Source organism: Temnothorax americanus, unplaced genomic scaffold (genome assembly GCF_048541705.1).
Source record: "Temnothorax americanus isolate GAGA-0224 unplaced genomic scaffold, ASM4854170v1 Scaffold2, whole genome shotgun sequence".
In the NCBI taxonomy this organism is placed as follows: domain Eukaryota; kingdom Metazoa; phylum Arthropoda; class Insecta; order Hymenoptera; family Formicidae; genus Temnothorax; species Temnothorax americanus.
The window spans coordinates 9623396-9645250 of NW_027509338.1; the positions used below are offsets into that span (position 1 = coordinate 9623396).

A 21855-nucleotide genomic window follows, 5' to 3' on the forward strand; every position below is an offset into this window, starting at 1 on the left:
AGAGGAGCGAAAGGGGAGCGAACGAGGGAGGGAGGACGGGAGGGAAGAGAGTACGCGAGGCGTGTATATGGTCGTCGTATAAATAGACGAGAGAGGCGATATAGGCGTCGTATAGTACGATTCCTAAGGCAGGTATATAGTGTGGATCCTCGTCGTAACATGCGACCGACTACTCCACGCGCGCGCTCACACTCGTTCTTCCCACCCAGTGTGGGCACCACACCGGGAGTTACACCGATACACGCGCGAACACCCGCTCGCTATACTCGCACGTACACACGAAGGCGCGAGAGAAGACGGCGCGCGCACATGCATACACGCGACACACGCACCGTGCATCTCGAGTTCACTCGTGCACTCGCGTGAATGCCGCGTATAAATGAAATACACACGCTTCTCTACACCTATTCCCTCGCCCAGCGCGTTTCGCATAGCCGTTACACACTTTATCCCCGATGCTTCGCCTGCAACCCGCGTTTTCACTCCCGCACTCGCGGTATACGCGACGGGTGGACACTGGTGGACGGATGAATGAACGCGGGGACACGGAGACGTCGCACGGGAATCGCGCGGATCGCCGCCGGGGCGACCCGTCGGCGAACGGCGCGGGGAAGCCGCGTTTCTTTTTGTTTTATTTTTTTCTTTTACCTACCTACCCTCGTAGCTCCCGTCCACGTTTTCAGCGTGACGGCCTCGGGAGAGGGGCCCCACCGCGGGTTCGCGTGCACCAGTGGAACGCGCGTCACGTCACGAAGCACGATCGCCGCTACGCGGGTAGTCTTTACCGACCGGGAGAGCAGCGCAGCGACCGAGACAACGGCGACGACGACGACGGCAACGGCAACGACAACAACGTCGTCGCCGCCGCTGCTGCTGCTGCTGCTGCTGCTGCTGTTGCTCGGTGACGCGAGCGAGGGTCGAGCCGGCGGCACCGAATTATTGACATCGCCGTCACCGCGGAACGCGGATTTAGAACGTGTCACGACGATTCCCGTAGGTACCTCTCCCTCCCTCCCTCCCTCACCCCCTCTCTCTCTCCCCCCGTGGCCTGGTATCGCTGTCGATGAATCTCCCTCGCTCACGCGCGTGCACCGGTTACTCTCCGATTCGATTGCTCAACTGAACTGCCTGCGACGAGCCGGAGTCGTATAACCGAGACGGCCGACCACGCGCGCGCATGCATACACACACACACACACACACACACACACACACACGCGCGCGCGCGCGTAACGCGGAGAAGGAGAGACAAGAGAGGGAAGGAGTAAGAGAGACTGGCATACGTCGTGCACGTTCAAGCACCACCACCACCACCGACGCCCCGCTGCGCGCCTCCCTCCCCTCTTCCCCCCACCTCTTCCTGCGCCTCCTCCTTCACCTTCACCTTTTCCGACCGCTGCCTCCTCCTATGATTCCACTTCTACGCTCGTGTATCTCGGCGGACGTGCACGCATACGCTTCACCGAGTCACTCGGACGAGCCGAAACGACGCGCTCGTTCACTCTGACAGCCCCTACATTCACGTTACGTACACGCGCGCGCGCGCTCGCGTATGCAACACGCAACTGAAAGAGAGAAGGAGAGAGAGAGAGAGAGAGAGAGAGAGAGAGAGAGAGAGAGAAAGAAAGGGAGACACGCTTGCTCCCACTGACAGTTGCTATATCTCGACCGCGTGCGTATATATACGTGTGCGTGCGTGAGTGCGTGTGTGGCCGTGTGTGGCTCACACGTACACACGTACGGATGCACTTGTGCGCGCGCTAAGCGGCTGTTCTACACTCTACACGCCGCGAGTAGCGTCGACACGCGCGACCGTATATGCGTGTGCGCGCGCCCGAGAGCCACTAACCCGGAGCGGCACACACCTACGCACACACAGCCGACCACCAGCGGTCCGTCGCCACGGACTTGCGAGCCTTCCAGGAGCGTAGCCCGCTACCGCGCTTTTACCCCGCCGTATTCTTTCTCTTTCCCTTCGTCGCTGATAAATAATCGACGGCGCGCGAGTTTTCCAATTTCGAAGACTTGAGAAATTAACGTTACCGTTGCAAAAGAATCAGTTTTCGAGTTTTTAAATTAGCGTACATTTATTACTTGTGCTCAAATTCTTTTTACCGAAATTTATTTTTTTTTTTTAAGAAAAATTAATGTTTAATTACCAGAAAATAAATATTAATTTCCTCGATTTCTTGAAAGTTTACTTGCTTTTGTTTAATGTTAATGTAATAACTGAAGAGACAAAGTGATCCAATTCACTTTTTTAAGAACTTGGAAAAACTGGCCTGAAAGTCGGAAACGTTAAATTCAATTTTCTCAAATCTTTATGAAAACCGCTATTATACGGAAGCTTTCAATCAGTATCGAACGAAAATTATAGATATACAGTTCAGTAACGGGCATAGTGGTGTACGTAGCGACGTTCGTTATTGGAAACGGAAATGATATTTCCGCAACAAAAATATCGAGACACGAGAAGTTTTTCGAAAGATTGGAAAAAGCGTTGAGTAAAATACGCTTCACCCGGAAGACGATAATAAAATCTTAATTAGCTGATTCTAGCGAAGTTTTGCTTGAACAGAATTTTGACTCGAAATATGTGTGTGACTATCAAAATATAATTAACAGATAGAATAAATATAATCAAGATCAATAGCAACATTAAATCCACAATGACCTCAGTAATTAAGAAATTTGTAGCAAATTAAGTTATAAAAATAAATTTTTTTTTGTTTCGCATACACATAAATTTAATCAGTTACTGTAGAAACGAGATTTTCTTTTTTTATTCAAGAAAATGTGACGCAACTTACCGTTGTTCGACTTGTTCATCGTTGCATCAATAATTACATTAAAATAGATTACGGCGGATAGGAAACGGACAAGTTCTTACAGACTGTACGTTACGTTATGCATGTATTTTAAGCGAGACGATTATGAATCTCATATCTTTTCTCCCGGTCTCCGCCTATCTCTTTTTCTCCTTCTTGTCGCTCTCCTTCTCCTCGCGAGCTGATTACACACAGCTGATAGCCTCGCCGCGGCAACTAACTGCTAGTGTGATCGCGGCGGGATCGTATGAATCACGCCGGTAGACCAGGCACGGTCATATGCTATTTCGGAGCCTCGGGTTGCTTTCGAACGGTCAAAAGAATAAGAAATCGCGAATCCACTCCCGACTTCTACTTTATTACACCGTTGTCGTTACGCAAACAAGGATCAGCGCCTTTGACATATTCTGCCTCGATTCTTTGTAACGCTGAATCTTATTGTAGGCACGCCTCACTTCGGCTTTGTATAACCCGTTACGTTTTTATTCCACCGTAGTTTATTCTACTTTGCACTCCTTTTTGTTCCGTCCTTATCTACATTATGCTTCTTGTAGAAAATTTAATTTTCAAAACAGCGTTAATACCTATCTACCAATCTCGAGATTTCTATACGAAAAAAGCAAGCAGCTTTGTGTGCGTGTGTGTGTGTGTGTGTGGTCTATTATTCTACAAAAAACCGAGAGAATATTTCTTTTCTTGACAGATCACGCTCTTCACGAGAAATTTGTAAATCACTCACGTAATCGCGGGTTTTATTCTTTGTCGAACGCCGTATCTATTTCTTTTTACTCCGTCACATCTCCTCGCAAGTTTTCGATTTTAATTCTCAAAATTGTTCAGGAAACGAAAAACGCGTAGCTCTGTTACTTCGTTATTTAAGAAGATATCGGGAAGTCTCCTCATAAGCGATTCGTCATAGGGCGGAATTCGTGTTTTTATGACTTTGTCAAGTGTCGCAGAATCGCGACATTAAGATTGAAAGACTCATAGACGAAGTAGACACATCTGGCGTAACAGTGGCCTCTCGTACGCTGTGCGTAAACGCTCGGGACGACTCGTGCGCATCATGCACACTCGCATGTGTAACATACACGCGCTCGCTATCTGCATAGCCAAGCAGGGGCGGTCGTTACACGCGAGAGCGGATACTTAGAGCGCCGTAACAGATGCAACGAGCGCACGAAGGGAATTGATTTCATAATAAAGAACGCACACCGGGAAAAGTGATAAGTAATAATGCGGTAACCACTTATCCCGGGAATATTGTTATTTTAGAAATGAGATATTAAAAAATGGAGTCTAACGAGATAAAGACACGTGATAACTAAAGTACGTAATTAAATAATACCAACGAAATAAAATTGTAACAATTATATTAAATTTCCCAACGGAGAAAAGAGAATGATAAAAGACCTCTCATTACAAGAATATTATTTAGATTATTGGGAAATGGTAAGACACGATAATTAATATGGAATATATAGTTAAATAATTTCGAAAATTAAAATTAGCGAAAAATGAGATCCATTATTTAGAATTAATTTTTTTATATACATTTTTATTTCGTGATCAGGTAAAGCAATATTAAGCTTCTATATAATCCATTTGTAAATTGAGGGAGAATATTGCAGAGAACAATTTACAAATATATTCTTTTTTGCTCTTTCTTTTCGCCTGAACGATATTGGTCGAGGCCGCGTGCGACCCTGCGGGCGTACACACGCGTGCGTGGACGGAATAAGAAACGGAAAAAAGAGAGCTGGGCGAGGAGAAAGAGAGAGAAGAGAATATATCGCGCGTATGTATGTGTGTGTGTGTGTATAACCAACTAGCGTCGTGTATGCCAACGCACAACAATGTGCGCGTATTGTCGAGCGGATTCTCGGAATTTTCGACGTCGGTCCAAGAATTATCGCGCGCTCCGATACTCACCGACGGTATCGAAACGCAAACAAATATACCGAAGTAGTGGATGAACATTAGAAAACGCGATTGCGTGCGCCGTTGTGCCAGACTCGTTCGAGAAGCGCATCTCTTTTCTTCCGCGAGATTATTATACGGGGAGAAATCGCGACCGATGTGTCAACTCTGTAACGAGTGTAACGCGTCCCAGTTTATACAGGGCACGCAGAGTGAAGTCTCGCGAGAACGCACTTACGACCGATTGAAGATCGATTCACTGACGACTGAAGCGACGAGCGACGACTAGAAGATTACATAAGATAAAAATCCGACAGAGATTCGAAAGAAGCGTTCGAGAAAAAGTGACACGAATATCCTTTGGAAAGCGAAAGGGTTATCAGGAACAAACTAGAGAAGAGCGACTATAGAGTCGGGACGGCGGCGCTAACGTTGGTACGGCACTGGTCGGTGAGATGCTGTTGAATGGGCCGCGGCCTATTGGCTGGTCTCGGGTCACGTGCACATCGCTAGACATTCATTCTCCCCTCGCAACTGGTCCGCGTATAATTTGCACACGCATGCCTCGGCTGCGCGCGACCGCCGTCGCCGTCGCCGTCGCCGTCACCGATATGACATGCCCGTTCTACACAATCGCGAAGGTGTATACACGAGCACCTGAACGCGTTAAGGTGGGTTCAGGCGGAGAGCGCGAACGAACGCGAACGAACGCGAGCTTGAACGAACGCGGGATGGCATCGCGAGCACGAACGAATTTATGTCAACGAATCTGGTTCCATCCCTCGACAAGGTGCGTCGAGGGAACGGAGATCGTTCTCGAACGCGTTCGTCCTTACTAGCTTGGTCTGGATCCACCTTAAGGTGGATAAAGGGCGAAACGCGAGGAGCCGCAAATCGCTTTTACGACACCACGTAGAACGCGCGCGAGGAAGATCGTCCGCAAATAGCGCGTGGCCTTTTAACCCTTATCCTCACGGGAGACACGAGTTTACACGAGAATTACGGTAGGAATATATACATTGTAAAAAAAATTATATATATGTATGTATAAAATTACGTACAAGTGCGTCACACGATTTATAACAAAAATATATACGTTTTCATCATACACGATATTTATTTACAATGTAATTTTTTATCGCATTCCGAGAAGAAGTGTCAACTCAAAAATTTACAATTTTTAGGATAAAAAAACAATTTTAATTCAATTTTTTTTAAATTGTAAAATAACTAACCCAATTATATACAATCACGATATCGTGATATAATAAAATTTATTTGCTGTTTCTTGAAAAGGTCTGGGGTGATTCACTTGTCAATTCACTTATGACACTATTCATCCAGTGACCGCAACGGTCCGCAACATAACCGGTTTAAAAGAATAACTCTCCTGCCCCATGCAGCGAATGTCGCAGGTCACATTTTAGGCATATATACTTTTCACGGGCTTAACTCAAAATCGAAATTTAAGTTGTGACATTCTTCTAGGGGTGTGCTTTATATTTTTACACTGTAAAAGTAAACGTTTGTTTTCTCGTGCAACTACAGCCACGTGGAATCCTAACGTTGACTTGGAGAATTTAGGGATCGAATCCACACCTTTGTAAATTACATCGGTAGTCGATTACCGTGCCGAGTTATTCGCGCGATTGTCTTACCTCCCGCGGGATCTATCGGGATGGATTCGAGACGATATGTGCTGGAGTCACGATCGGCTTACTCGAAGATTACGAGGCGGGAGCGCGCGAAGCGCGGCCAATAGTAAATTACATAACATCGCCTCGCTTATTCCGCGTACATGCGTGCGTAGGACGATTACGAGCGTCCATGACGTGCCGGTTCCCTTTTCCCCTTCGGTCCCCTCCTATTCCTTTTTTTTCTCCTCTTTCATTGCTCGTTGCACACCGCGGGCGCGCGCGTATCGATCGCTATTTAAGTCGCGCGAGTAACCAGTCGTGGCCGCGGGTCGCAAAAGGATTCCGAAGTCACCGCCGCGTATCGGTGGATCGTTAAGGAGCCGCCGACGCGCTCGGAGCGCGTAACAGTCAAGCGCTTGTACGTCGCTGTCGTTGCAACAGCGACGAATGAATGAAAAGTCACGAATAGCGAGACAAAGCGAGCGAGAGAAGGAAAGAGAGAAAGAATTGGATTGGACGACGCGTGGCGATGCAGCGCGTATAATCGCCGCCGGTAGCATCGATTTTGTTTTTTTTATTTGACACGAATCGACAGATAAAAATGACATAAAGAGAGAAAAAGAGAGGCGTGAGAAAAAAAATTGAAATTATGGGACAGAATAAATGAATTCGATATTTTTTGTCATCTCTGTCAGTCTTAACATTAATATTTACGGGTTATAAATGCAGTTATATTTCAGAGCAAAAGGAAGACACGTACTGATTATTACAGTCAATTTTTCAACATGGTTATACCTGCTGAAGCTAAAAGCTGTCTTCTCATGTGACTAAATCGATATTTAATTTAATGCTACTACTATGCTTATAAGCATCAAACCTCTTTATTGTCAAGAAATTGGTCGCAAAAAATATCACCTCGAATAATAGTTTTAGAGCAAAAGCCACTTTAAATATATAACGCAATCGCAATAAATAATTTCTTCAGAAATCATGGAAAAATAAGATAATCTATAAATAAATATAATTTCATACTTGCAGGATATGTCTCTCGCTTGTAAGTTAAGAATAACATATTGAATTCACAATCAACAAGTTTTACATATGGATAAAATCGTGATTATAAATAAATGTTGAAAAAATTATGAGCTCACTTCGGCCAGAAATTGTAAGATTCGTTTCGAGGTTGAAACCTCATTCTTATCGAATCCAACAAATTCACTTAGCGTTTATTTCGAACTTGAATAATTCTTCAAGTCTGTTAAGATCCAGCTTTCCTATAGGAGCAGAAGAAGAGGAAAGATGTGAGAGAGGATAAGACGTCGCAAACGCAAATATGTCGCTAACGGCAACGGGCATTCCGATTGCCACTTTAAACCAACATGCTCACGTGCCGCGATGACAAACCCGGAAAAAACGAGATCAAGAAAAAGAGAGAGATAACTGACAACAGCCGGTGTTTACAGTTGCTGTCTTTTCGAGTGGTGTTTATGGCGGACCTCACGCGGACTCCGTTAACTTATCTTAACGCGCCCGCTTCGCGCGAGGAGCGCGATTACGCTCGCGTTTATCTCGATATCGCGAGGAGGAAGACGACGCTCGTGTCAGGGTCCTTAATGCGATTTCTTTCTCATCGTCTTATGTTGCGCGCTATCCCCCAGTAACGGCACGATTCCACATTTATTTCCCGCGAAACGTGACTCTATTAGGACTCAAATCGTACCCGTCATTAACAAAGGCCTCGTCGTTAACAAAGCTATCTCGATCGCAGTTTTGCACCGCTATCTACGTTCTATGATGAGAGAGAGAGAGAGAGAGAGAGAGAGAGAGAGAGAGAGAGAGAGAGAGAGAGAGAGAGAGAGAGAAAGAGAGACGGGGAGCGATGCGATAAAAGTACTCGAGAAGGTATCTTCGAGGTGGCAATCGTGGTACTGGTCGACGATTGGTGGACGACAGTCGATCGTCTTCCGCGATATTCACCTCCGCACCGCACCCCGTAATCAGTCGCGCGGAGGCCCAGACTGCCCGGCAGCGGTATCATCGCCCCATCTCGCACGCTATTATTATAACCGACGCAGAATCAATCGAAAGTCGCCGTACACACTTGCGTCATCCGCGTATCTCCCTCCATTTTCGCGTGTTACTCCGCTTATACTCGCGCCGGTTAACACGTTTGCGTCGTCGTTCCCGCGCATTTCCCGAGCTGCGACTACGAGGCGTTTGCGACTCCCAGGTGCCGAGACTGAGAACACGAGAATAGTTCGTATACGGCAGCAAAGTTATGCTTCAGAAGGTTAAGGAAAAATTGTATATTCGGTTGGATCAAAAAATTTATTTCTTTTTTTTTCGAGAAACGCAGCATTTTAATAAATATCCTCGCGGAGCATCCTTGCGTATAAAAATTCCCTAAATTAACACAGATACGGTAGGTCGTTCACCTTGACCAAGTCCCGGGTCAGAGACCCGTCCTCTATAGACCTCTCAACTTTCGTTATTGTACATGAGTATATTTGTAAACATGGAGAGGTTCTGGTTTTTGTGCCAACAATGAAATAACATGATTTCAACGATTGTTTCAAAAATAATGTACAACATGGGGCCACATAATCGTAGAAGTATGCGTATTCAAAGGACAACTTAATTAGCTCTAAACTGGAATCTATTAGACCCCGATTCAACTAGTGTTTCAAGCGTATATTTTAAATTGAGAAATTTTAACTGTGTTGGCAGGACTTTGCTCTTCGCATTTTACTGCGTGCTCGTTTTGCTTCTTCCAATTGCTTGCCAGAATTGCCGCGCGAGCAAAGCGTATAGGAAACTGGGATCCCCAGCACGAGGAAGGTAACTAAAAACAAAGCGTTAACGAGAGCAACGAATATCGCGAAGATTTTTACGAGGCCAAGTTGTCGTCGGCTTGCTTTCAACAAGAACGAACACCATTGAAACTGATGCGTATAAGGAGCAACAAAAAAGTAAGTATCGCTACACAATTTCGAATCACAATGGAGACGGCATCCGAAATCAATTATTTTCTTCACGGTAAAATCATCCTTTTTATATTTATATAAAATTTGAAACACGCGTATTCCAAAATCAATCGCCACGATTTCTCGCAATGTAATATCCAATTTATTAGAAAGTAATCACTAATATTACCCTTCTAAATTATTACTATTATATTAGTATTAGTAATAATGAAAATTTTAAGTGACTTTTATCGCATCTGTTCGCTAACAGATTGTTTCGAGACTTCTTTGAACGAAGGTCAAAGAGTCTCGTGGGCAAACTGTCGCACGATCGAGACATTAACGAGTGTTACACTCTTAAGTGAGTATTAGTATGTTAATTAAGTAACACACTATTTTCTTGCGTAAAAACTATACTCACGCATGGACTCGTGCCATAATGGAGGGGCTTTTTCGAGAGAACGGCCAGTAGCGCAGCGTAATGTCATTTGTTTTAATCATCCATCGTGGGGGGAGGAGAGATATATATGGCGGCACACCTCAATTGAAACGCGTGATCGAAGCGTGTACTATGACGTTCGAGGTAACACACCGAGGGAAAACTATTTTCACCGCTCGCCATAGCGCGAACCGAGTGCGAGTGAGCGAGCTTTGAGATGAAAAGGCTCATATCTCATATGTTCATCTTTAGTAAATGTTACGCGAAATATTCCTGCTTCAAACGTAAGGGGAAATATATATTGTGAAGAATATGCGTGCACCTTCTGCATTCGGATAACAGAATGTTTGAGTAGTAAAGTCTTCGAATAATGAAAATTCAAATAAATGGGGAAGATTCTATTATTGCACGTGTATCGTCCGTATATATTGCGGAATACAATCTCTGCGCGTGAGAGAATCTACGAACGGCGACGTGTCTTATAAACTGAATGAAACAAATCATTTAAATGCTTTCATTAATCGCTGTATTTGTCTCCGAATCATGTTTTATCTTTTATCGCGAACCGTTTGAACACTTTCATTAATCAACGCGCCTGTGTTTTCGAATTATCGTCTATCACAGAAAAATTTAAAAAGACGATTACACATTTTACACGATCATAGAATATTTTTCTTAATCGCATATTACGCAAAAATACAATGTGGAACTCGGAGCAGAAGTGTAGCAGGTATATCTGCATAATTTAGGTCACTCTGACAATAATATTCGCTTTAAAATGCGCCTTTATATCTCGATCGAACTGTTATAAATGATGATTGATGAGTAATCATCTCGGTCATTTGATAATTGTTAAGTTATTCAGTTCTCGAGCATTCGTTTTATTTATGTCCTACAGAAAGTCGCAGGCACGCGGTCATATCGTTACTGTCACAATTATACGCTGTTTTTGGTCGATATCTTTTCGCGCGGTCGCAAAGTTAATTATGGACATATCTATCGTCGGTTTATAACTGCAGAGCAAAAAAATATATCGCCGTTTTATCGACTTCGTCAAAAAATTATATCCACCAACTATGCCGGAGAAATGCGAGAGCGTTGGAACAAGAGATTAAACGATATTCCAACAACGGTGGACATGGTATTTTTAAGTGTGACATTTCACTTGAAATAATAGATCAAGCGTCTTCAAAGCTCATTTCGCGATAACTTACGTATGGTCATCTATTCAAAAGTTTTTAGCCGAAAAACGTGACGATTTAACCAAATTAAAATGTAACTCCGAGCGAAAAACGTAATTATACAGGGCAATCGCGTTTGCTGACGTTTACGCTCTCAATTATTGACACGTCATTTTAACGTAGGTATACTCGAGTACGACTAACGTTCAATCGTAGTTTTTTATTTTTTTTTTTCCCAGGAATATAGTAACAGAGCGTGAGTCATAATAAGGTAGGTATAGCAACGAGTTATGACTACCTACTACGGAATTTCCGCTCCCCTCGTTGCGCAAATCATCCATTGATAAGAATATTGTCATGCAAATTTAATTCATGATAGTATATTTGCACTGGAAATGCCGCGAAGTCTTTTGGTACCCGGAGCATTATAAATTTTAACACAAATCTGCGCTCGGCATCGCATTCCAAGATTTTTTTGCCGATATATAACTTCGTAATGCGAGAATCTAGTCAAACAGCGAGTCGCGAAAATGCAATCCAGTTATAGCGAAAAATCTGATAAATTTATTAACGTAAAATCGCGATAAAAAAAGCTGCTTTAGTAAAAAATGTAAGGGCGATTGCAGTTTCGCATTTCAAGTTCGCCAATTTTGTCCGATCGATTGGTCTATCGCTTATAAATTATGTCACGACCACAAACAAGATTGGAAAAAAAAGACAAATTATTCATTTTATTCTGCCAATTTTCACCTGATAACTGATCGTAACTGACATCATAATTAAATAAAAGTCCATGCACCGTTCACGTAAAGTCCGAAATTATCGAATATCAATGCCGAGATTTTGTTTTACGCAAGCCAAGTTTTTCATATCTTATTGTTAAAGACAGATCCAGACCGAGCAAAGAACGCGCGAACGGACACGAGCAGTGAAATAACTGGCTTCAATGAGCGTGCACAACGTCGCGAATACAAACGAGAGTCCAAATTCACATCAACGAACATACGGTTCCTATCTCGTTGATGCGTCAGAGGAAAAGCGCTCGTTGCATTCGTTACACGTTCGTTCGCGAGTGCTCGCTGCTCGCGATCCGTTCCGTTCCGTCCTTGCTGAGCTCGTGGCCGGCTCGGATCCGCGCGTTGACGCGCGGACGATACTTATTCGCGTACCTGCCGACGACGACACGAGCGGACACATACGCTCGTATCTGAAAATATTTCATTCAATGTGCCGTACGTACCGCATGTGCCAACCATTGACCGTGGACGATGTCTAGCGCGCGTCTATAAGCCTAGCCTCTGTCGTCTATTAAAAGAGTGCTCGGCTGCAATCTTGCGATTACACGTACCTGCCGTGTGCGCTCGCGACACACCATATACCCGTACAACAGCGTTACGCGCGCGCGGGTACGCGTTACATGCGTGTGAACGCGCTTGCGCGCGCGCACATGTACGCATGTATGTGTGCGCAAGCCACGGCGGTTGCGTGTTCGCGGGCGTCTCGACGCGCTTCCTCGTGGCCTTTGTGAGCGTCGCCGCCCGCCCGGTTAGCAACAGATTTCACCAGGATCGGACGAGCCGTCAAATAAGAAGGACCCCGGCACCCCGTGGCCTAGAGAAGGAGGAAGCGAGAGAAAGAGTGAGAGAGTGAGAGAGAGAGAGAGAGAGAGAGCTCTTATCCGCTTTATTCCGAGCGAAGATGTGGGTAACACGAATCGATCCGCGAATACGGAACGAAGAAGGCGGGCGCGTCGCTTGACAATTCCCGCTTAATTCTCTTTCTGATGAAACGACACTCCGCAAGTCGATCATTAAGAATACGAACGCGAAAAACGACCGGCCTTCGTGAAGGACATAACGTTACGTTTTACATGCCTCTTTATTCTCGTAGTAAAAGTGTAAAAGACCGACAGTTTGTCGAGAAAACCATTTTAAGTAAAACAATTCGTATAAATATTTTTTTAGATCTATAAATGTGAGCACTAAATGTTAGACATTTATCAATGCTATAATAAATTTATGATTCAAATGATAATATTAATTATTTAGCAGATTTAGCTAGAACTTGATTTCAATTTTGAGAAGGCAAAAGAAATATTAAAATTAGTTACAATGAAAAGGTTTTATTTATGAAAACTTTACCGTATGAAAAGTCTACTTATTGTTGGAAAGGTCACTGCTTATTGTTAGAATAGTATCTTACAGCTATTTTCATTATTCAAAAATATTTTTATCTGTCTCCATCAAGTGATCAATATTTTACACTCGTTATGAAAAAATGACACAGTGTCTGAATATATGTAATATCTAATAAAATTATATAAATAAATTGGCTAACATAATATCCAATAAAGTTAAATGAATAAATATACAATTAAAGAGCCATGTGTATAAATTATATATATATTAAATAAAATATCTCCTTTTCCCAGCAAAATGTTTCTCATTTAAAGATTCTCCATTTAAATTTAATCAATTCTTCGCTTTATCACGTCACCTACAAGCGTCAGGTATTCAGGTGTAGAACATTCGCTCGTTTATCTCCAAAGCAGAAAATGACATTGATTGTTTTAGCTCGGGACTACAGGTATAATGCTTTCCGAGAAACCGAGAGACATCGTCTCACGTCAAGTGCTCGGGGATAATATCGGGACAAACGACGAGGGGTGCCTCTCGCGTAGATTCGGTTCGGCCTCGCGGAGATTCCGCGAAAGAAGATACACACCTCGCTTCTACGATGCGTCAACGTCGTCGGTTTTATCGTACGTGGGAACGGGAGGAGGGGGGGGGGGAGATTCCGACCACCTAGTTCGTCGCTCGTGCGTGCCGCATCGTTGACCCGTGCACAGCGAAAGTTCTTTTGTTCGCCGATGAATCAAGATCCCATGCGCTTACGCGATTCGCATTTGCGAAACGCTCTACATAAGGGCGATACGTCGTAATGTATCGTGTGTAACACTCGCTTTGGCGCTCGTGCGTCGAACGGGATCTCATCATCCGTCACCCTTCATGACTGTTCCCTCACTTTTGATATCGTTTACTATGTAATTTCCGTCCGTGTGCATATATAAAGCAAAAATAAAACAAGGTAGAAAGTCAGACCGTTCTTTAAAACGTAGAAAAATCATGGGAAAAAATTCTTCGCCAATACATATGATTTCATTATAATTATTAAAAATGCTTAAAAAATGATAGAAAAATTGGATATTTTAAATAAGATATATTGTTATCCAAAAAATATATTTTTATGTATAGATAAGTATAAAATGATACAAATAATATATAAAAAAATATATAATATGTATAAAATAAATAAAATATAAATAATATACATTTTCTTAAATATATCTCTTCTTTTTTCCCTATGAAATATTTTTTATGTATATGTAAAATATTGTTCCGATGGTAAAGAGTTTTTTTCTGGTACACTCTCATCAGCGACTATCTGACTATAAGCCTTTATCTATATACGGCATACATGCCCGGTGATACTTAGAACCGATGACGTTTAGCGCAAAGAGTACGGGCTCTCTCTCTCTCTCTCTGTCTCCTGCCTCTCTTTCTCTTTCTGATTCATCCGCGATGCCGGGGCCGGGCTCTCATAAACGCGTTCGATCCCGTGTGGAGCTCACGTGCCGTAAATTATTCGGTGAGAATAGGAAAGAAGCTGTGTCGCGACGCATGCGCCGGCACGCTCGATGCAGAAATTAAACCTGCGACGAGGATCGTCCGCGATCCAAATAACTTGTCACGGAGAAACAGGTTTCTACGGGGGTCGCACACGTGCGCACTCGCCCGCGCGCGCGCGCGCGCACGGACAGACGGTGGTGCATGTGCATATTGCGTAGATATTCGCAAATAGACGGTCCCCGATTCCGTACTACGGAATTTTCTCGGTAAGAAGGATAATCGATCTCTCGAATTCTTCTAATCTGACGAGTTCTATTATCGAAATGCTAAAATATGATTAAATCATTAACGCGATAATATAATTTCATTATATAATCCGATCGAAAGTAAGTCGTATCAAATGTTAAAAGTGCATGGACGTGTTGGGAGTTTCAATTCCTCGCTAGTACCACGATTAATCGTTTCTTAATTTATGCATAAATTACAGATTCAATTAAGACGCAATTAAAGTGTCGTAACGTCAAAGCGTAAAGCCTTTGCGAGAGACTAAATCGGGACGTCCAAATCAGTTTGTCCGGCGCGGTTTACAGCCGCCGCGCGGAGTCAAAGCGTAGTGGAAATCTTTTCGCGCGGTCCAGAAGCGAAAATCTCAAAGTAATCTAATCCACGGGCGTTTACGCGCACGTAGCGGCGTTAAGTTGGGCGGCGATTACGGGGCGAACCGCGAAACGCGGCCCGGGCCGCAGAGACGGATAACGATCCGCGAGTATTTACGTCGCCGGTTGATTAAAACGATTCCGACGGTCGTCCACCTCCTGCCCCGATGTCTATTTTCAAGTAGATCCCTGTGTAACTCGCGTGGTGGTCGGCGCATTTACATTTTGAATTTGCAGTTCGCACACGCATGCACGCACGTACGCGCGCACGCCACGCAACGTCACGTCACGTCACGCGTGCGGCTTCGCGTCAGCCGCGCGTAACACGGAGAACCTAATTGCATTTTCACCTACGCCTTCAACCGGCGAACGATCGTCCGTTTCTAACGCTTTTCCCTTTTTCCTTTTCCTACCTCTCCCCTTTCCTCTCTCTCTCCCCCGCGCCGACGGCATGACGAAATCGAGCGGTCAGTGCGCTTCGAAAAGATCGCAGAAAGAAAAAGGGATTGCTCGCCCGGTTGTGTACAATAAGCCCGAACCTCGTCTTAAAATCTATCCTGACGATTTCTTTGATTTTATAAACGGTTTATATTAAATCGTATAATTTATTTATAACGAAACGCAAAGTTTCAGGCATAGAAACAAAATGCGTTTTTTACATTTTTTTATTTAAACTGGTTATTTGTAATTTTGGTTTTCTAGATTTTGTATAGCTCTTTAATAATTTTAATAGATCTAACAGATTTTAAATACGTTCGAGATTGTGTATAAAACTGTCTCAGATTTTCACGCATATAGTCGCGGTATTATTTTTCTTGCCCCGCGCACACGTAATCGCCGAAAATTATACAATAATCAGTAACAACACAGGTATAATAATATAAACATAAGTGTGATTACAGAAAATGACCGTTCATTCGTTAAAATCTTTGTCATACCTTGTTTCGTTTATCCTCGTCGAATTAAAAAATTTGTGTTCCGACGCAAATAGTCGGACAATAAGCGATAATGGACCGCTATTTAAATTGATCACCGCGTATCGGCGCTCGCTCCAGAAGAACAATGATCAAGCAGGTATATCAGTGTCAACCTTGCAGCGTAAGAAAATTCGACGCGTCCGTCATAACGTAGCCATTTTTAACGTTTTTATCCGAGCCGTTGCTCGCGTCTCGCGTTATCAGCGGCGACGCGCACAATTCCCGACAGCAGCGCAACGAGACGCGATCCGCAAGAGTGAACTTTTCCCATTGTGTCGCGTCGTACGCGAAAGCGACCCTCGCGCACGCAATTCTTAACGCGGAAAGGGGGGAATCGGCCGAGACCCGAGACTCACGCCGCCGCGTGCAACGCGATCGACGACGTAACGCCGCGCCGCGCGCGCTTCCCTTTCCCTCTCGACCTTATCCGCGCGATTCAGCGACGAGAGTCGGAGGAGCACATGTTCGCCGTCGTCGTCTCTCGTCAGCCGGATCGTCGATTCCCCGGTCGATCGATCGACCGACGACGAATGGACGATAAGACGCGTTCCACGACGATCCGGCGCGACCCGGTTGTCGCGACTCGGCCCGGCCGTGGGGATCGTCGTCTCCCGGTCTCTCCTAAACAAAGAACTCTAGCTGACAACACGCGGCGACCCTGACTCCGTTCCTTATATTACGATCTACGGTACGAATGTAGGAAGACGAACGCGCGTATCTCTCACTATGGTTGCGCGCGAATATGAGCGTTTAATTCTATACGTTAACTCTCAGGCTTGTAAAATCATTATTGTTATTAAGAAAATTGTTTCGTTACATTTTACGATGGACGTTTATCGAATCCTTCTCTCGAGAGTTGTCCAACGATTCACAATTTAAAGAATAAAGATAAAAATGAAAAAACGCAACTCCGAAACTCGCGCGCGCGCGCGCGCGCTGAACTAATTGACGTTAAAACGAAAAAAAGGCACGTTCGCGCACAACCGAATCTTGGACTTTTCCCTCTTCTTCCCGCTTCTCTCTCTCTTCTCCCTTCGCTCTTCTATCTACATAAAGAAATTTTAGCCCGGGGGTAAGCGACGCGCGGGAAACAGCCGGGGGAGGGGGGGTCGCGGAAATATTACGGCACACATGAGTCTCGCGCGGCTCGCGGCAACCGTGCCGGCGTATTCGCGCGATAACGCCTCCGGGGGCCTCTTATCGATGCACCACGTTAAAGAGCCGGCGAGCCATCAGCGTGCAGCGACTGGCCGAACGAAGCGGCGTATCGATTCGCGGACGCGTCGCCGTTGCCGCGCGCGATTCCCGAGGGATGAACTCGCCGTTGCCGCGCGCGTAAACGAGCCGGTGTTACCGAGCGCGAGTCCCGACAAGAGAATCCTGCTCAATCGCGCGATTCGATGACGAAATCGTAGCGCGAATTTTCAGGGTAAAAAGCGTGGAATCGAATAAAGAAAAAAAAATCGAGTAAAAATAAAAAATAAAGAAACGAAAATCGATTCGTTCCGAGATTTCAAATCAATTAATTACGATTCGGGAAAGTCTCGCGTGGTTTTCCAAATACTCGAGAATACACGTGTGTTCGCACACACTTTTCGGGCTCCAACCACCGGTGGAATAACCTTTCGTCGTTTCGCAAGTGTTCTCGATCCTCTATAGCGAGTTCTGCGAGACTTCGAAATAACGTAACACGGTTGTTCGTCGTTGTTAACTTCGGGTACGCGTCGCGCTGTATCGTTAGGTGCCGTAGCGACCTATTTTTGAAAACGCGCCAGTCAAACAAGCGAGACAAACACACGCCGAGAGTGGTGGATGCGTATTCGAAATCATACGATCTCTCTCTTTCTCTCGTTTCTCCTTTCCTCGATTTTTAAAAACACCCTACCCGTAGCGCGACGGCGAGCGGATCTATTTAATTAACGATCGCAGAACGGATCGTCCCCCGCGCGAGCATCAACCCCCCTTTCACTCCAGATAAACAGACGACTGTCCTCCGAGGGGAGAAGGGAGGACTCGTCCGGCGGGGAAAGGACAAAGAGAATCGCTCGCGAATCTCCCGTTCTTCGACATTCGTGAAAATAATTCATCGAAGGTTAAAGTCGCGCGTCTCTCCGTCACGCGCGCAGCAGCAACGACAAGAAGGGTCGACTCATCGCGGGCACAAACATTTCCGTCGCCACTCCGACGTCCGACGTCCGACCCGGAATGGTCGAATCCGGTAACGAGGCGGCGGAGGGACCGGGGGACGAAGGGAGGCAGGAGCGGAGAAGCGGGAGGAGAAGGAGGAAGAGAGGAAAGTAAGATGCGCGAGCGCTTCGGCGTCCCTCCGTCCCGGAGGGAGAGAGGGAAAGGGTTGCAAAGTCCCGGGGACGTTCTTTACCTGTAGGTTCCGCGGCGACGTGATCGCCGGTCCGAACAGAGGCGAGGAAACCGGCGCTTTGACTCGTCGTTGCCGTTGCCGTTGCCGTTGCCGTCGTCGTCGTCGTCGTCGCCGCCGTCGTAGTCACCAAGGAAGGAGGAAGAAGCTGAGGAAGAGGGGGAGAGGAGGGGGAAGGAGGAGGAAGAGGCGGAGGAGGAAGAGACGGCCGAGGAGGTGACGGAGATGAGAAGGAGGAGGAAGCGAAGGAGACGACGGGCAAGGAGGTGGAGGAGGAGGCGATCGCCAAGGAGTAGCAGCAGACGATAGGAGCCGATACACTCGTCGTTCCGGGCACCGCGACGGCGCTGCTGTCGTCGCCGTCGTCGTCGTCGTCGTCGTCGTCGCGTAGCACTCTCCTCGCTTGGAAACCACTATCGTAGCACCACCGCACCTTCCTCCATGTTGCCTGCACGCGAATTCGACGAAGGGCGCCACTGAGCATTGACGCGCACACGCCGGGAAGAGAGCCACGATTGCCCCGAGCCCGCGGAGGAAACACAAGCGAGCGCCGAGCCGAGCGGCCGAGCGCGCGCGGGACACGTCGTTGGCGCGGCGAGCGAGAGAAAGAGAGAGAGAGAGAGCGACGGAGAGGGGTTGGAGGTTGAAGGCAGGTAGCGGTCGACGGGCCGGAGGATCGAGAGGTGGCGGGGTAGGGGTAGGGAGAAGAGAGAGAGAGAGAAAGACAGGGATCGTGGATGATGCACGCACTCGCGACTCGCGGTCGCGATTCGCACCCGCACGTCGCGCAATACCGCGGGTCCCGACGGTAACGACGGTATCTCTGTATACCGTGTACCGAGAGAAAAAAGGCAGGGTAGGGTCCGCGTTCACCGTCGTTCGAGTCGTTTCGTTTCACCGTGGACTATACGCGCGCGGAAAGCCCGCTCTCGCCGAGAGCGAGGGAGAGAAAGAGAAAGAGAAGAGAGAGAAAAAGGGGTCCGTGACGCGCCGACGTTCACGGCTAGGCGAGGCGCCATTTACGGATACTCGCGACACCGGCGGCGCGCGGATGACTCTCCCCGTAATCCCGTATGGCGTATATCGTATATCCCCGTCCGCTCTCCCCCCACCACTCGCGAGCGTCGCCCCACCGCGCCGTCGCCCCTCTTCTCTTCCTCTCTCTTCGTTCCGCGCTACGCTCCGGCCACCCTCGTTCTCCATCTTCGTCGTTCGTTCCCCGCGAGATACCCTCGTAATCGGCTCCCTCTCTCGCGCTCGCGTTTCTTCTTTATGTCGAAACGAAAATTCAACCGTCTCTCTCTCTCTGTCGCGCGCGCGCGCGCATTCCTTCTCTCCGCTCGCCCGCTCCCCGCCACCCCCCGCGATTCCTCTTTCTCTCTTCCACGCGCTCCGCGCTCCTCCGCCGCGACATGCGTTTCCACTGTATCTCGGCGGTGTGCACTGTGCGCGACTCCGTTCTCTCGATCCCTCTCTTTCTCCCGCCGCGTCGCAGCGCTCCTTCCTCGTTCCACCGACGGTTCCGTCCGACCTATCCCAATTACAACGAACGTCCTTGAGGTGACTAACACCTCGTCGCTCGCTTCTCGCGGGAGCAGTGACGTATGTAGGCTACGACGCGTTCCGCGGATGCCTACGTTTCGTTACAGACGTATGTTTTACGTATGTAAATAAACTCACGCAGGGGGAGAGGGGACAGGTGGATGCGACACGCGACGATCTTCACAGCTCGTTGCACGTCGCCTTATTACGTGCTTTTACCCTTCGTACGGCGATCATTTTCATTTTCGCTTTTACGGCGTACTCTTGGTATCCTCGCCTCTCGCGCGCAAATATCTCTTTAATAGCGACGAGAGGAAAATCTCACAAATGACTTTCAACTCGAAAACCAGACGACTGAACCAACGCGCGAATACAGTCGATGCTCGCGGAGCAAACGATGGCAAGAGATAGAGCGACTTTTGGTCCCTGTATTTCCACGACGCGGAATCGCGATTGCGTCATTTTTCGAAACCGAAAAACGAGAGAAAAGCGTCCCGTCGCGAAACCCTCTCTCGGGAACGAGCGTCCGCTCGTCACGTACCTGAACGGTACGAACGCATTGTGGGGGAGACGAAGGGCGAGTGTGAACAGGAGAGAGCGAGACTAGCGGGGAAACGCGCGGAGCGGACCTTTCGTTGCCGAGGCGAACCACGCGACGGAGTCGCGGTCCCGTCGAGCGGAGCCGAGCCCCCTCCGGAGGAGGGACGACGACGACGGGAGAGGACGACCGAAGGCAGAAAGGAGCTATATGGCTTTCTTGAAATCGCCGGAGAAAACGCGCAGCGTGGCGCGACGGCGGGGGCGGCGGGAGGGCGAGAGGTGGGAAGTGGGAACGGCAACGCGATCGGCCGAAGGGGGTGGGGGTGGGGGAAGAGGGTGGCAGCAACCTGGTTCCCGAGCGCTCGGTGCTCGTTTACACGCATATGTGCGCGAGCGCGTGCGCGCGAGCGCGCGTGTGAGAACGAACTGCCGGGCCGGCCGGGAGAGGTTATTCACTGTTCCGCGGAAACAAATGCGCGCGAGCGCGCGCGCGGGCCGCGGAGGCGCGAACAGAACAATCGTGACGTAAGAACGGGCGACGGGCGATCGCCGGGGAGGCGGAAAGCGACGGAGACGTGTGGGCGACGCTTATACGTTTTGCGCGCTCGCGCTTCCTTGGCGCACTAGCCGCGTAATTTTGGACGATTCCGGCTGTCGGCTGCCAGAATCAGAAAAAAAGAGAGAGAGGGGAGGGATCGGGGAATGCGGGAAGATCAGGTGTAGCGAGAATCCGCGGATCCATGAATCTAGTGATTTATAAACGGACCGGGCTGCGCGTGGATTTAATTTAAGATGGAGATAACGATGGAAGAATTTAAAATAGGATTCCGCGCGCGTGCGATTTTGAAAGCTCGATTGAACGAGCGGGCTGTACCATCCACGCGCAGAGAGTACTTTATATAGAATGATTCTTACCAACCTTAACCTTCCTTTCATTCTTACCTATCGACGCTTTAGGGAGAAACGTCGATGAATATAGATTCGTTTAGGCTTTATTCTCACGTGTGATCCTGTCATAATGAATTAACGAAAATGTTCACGCGCAATATTTTCTGACGCGACCTGACGTTCATACCAATACGTTTTATTGCGATGAATATATTGCGTGCATAACGGACAAAAATTTTCCATTAATTGTGAGATATATTTGTAATAAAGAGATATTA

General features: G+C 47.0%; 1 protein-coding gene across 8 annotated transcripts in view; it reads right to left on the reverse strand.

Moving 5' to 3' along the window:
* Cic (Putative transcription factor capicua) overlaps positions 1 to 19663 on the reverse strand; it is a 52554-nt gene extending 32891 nt beyond the window's left edge. For 5 of the 8 annotated variants that reach the window (XM_077405900.1, XM_077405902.1, XM_077405903.1 and 2 more), the window contains exon 1: positions 18611 to 19662. The gene's annotated coding sequence lies outside the window, so the exon portion shown is untranslated. Of the gene's footprint in view, positions 1 to 652; positions 1017 to 18610 lie in introns of those variants that run through there. The other 3 variants (XM_077405901.1, XM_077405897.1, XM_077405894.1) reach the window with 3 other exon arrangements.
* Between the last annotated feature and the right edge of the window lie 2192 nt (positions 19664 to 21855).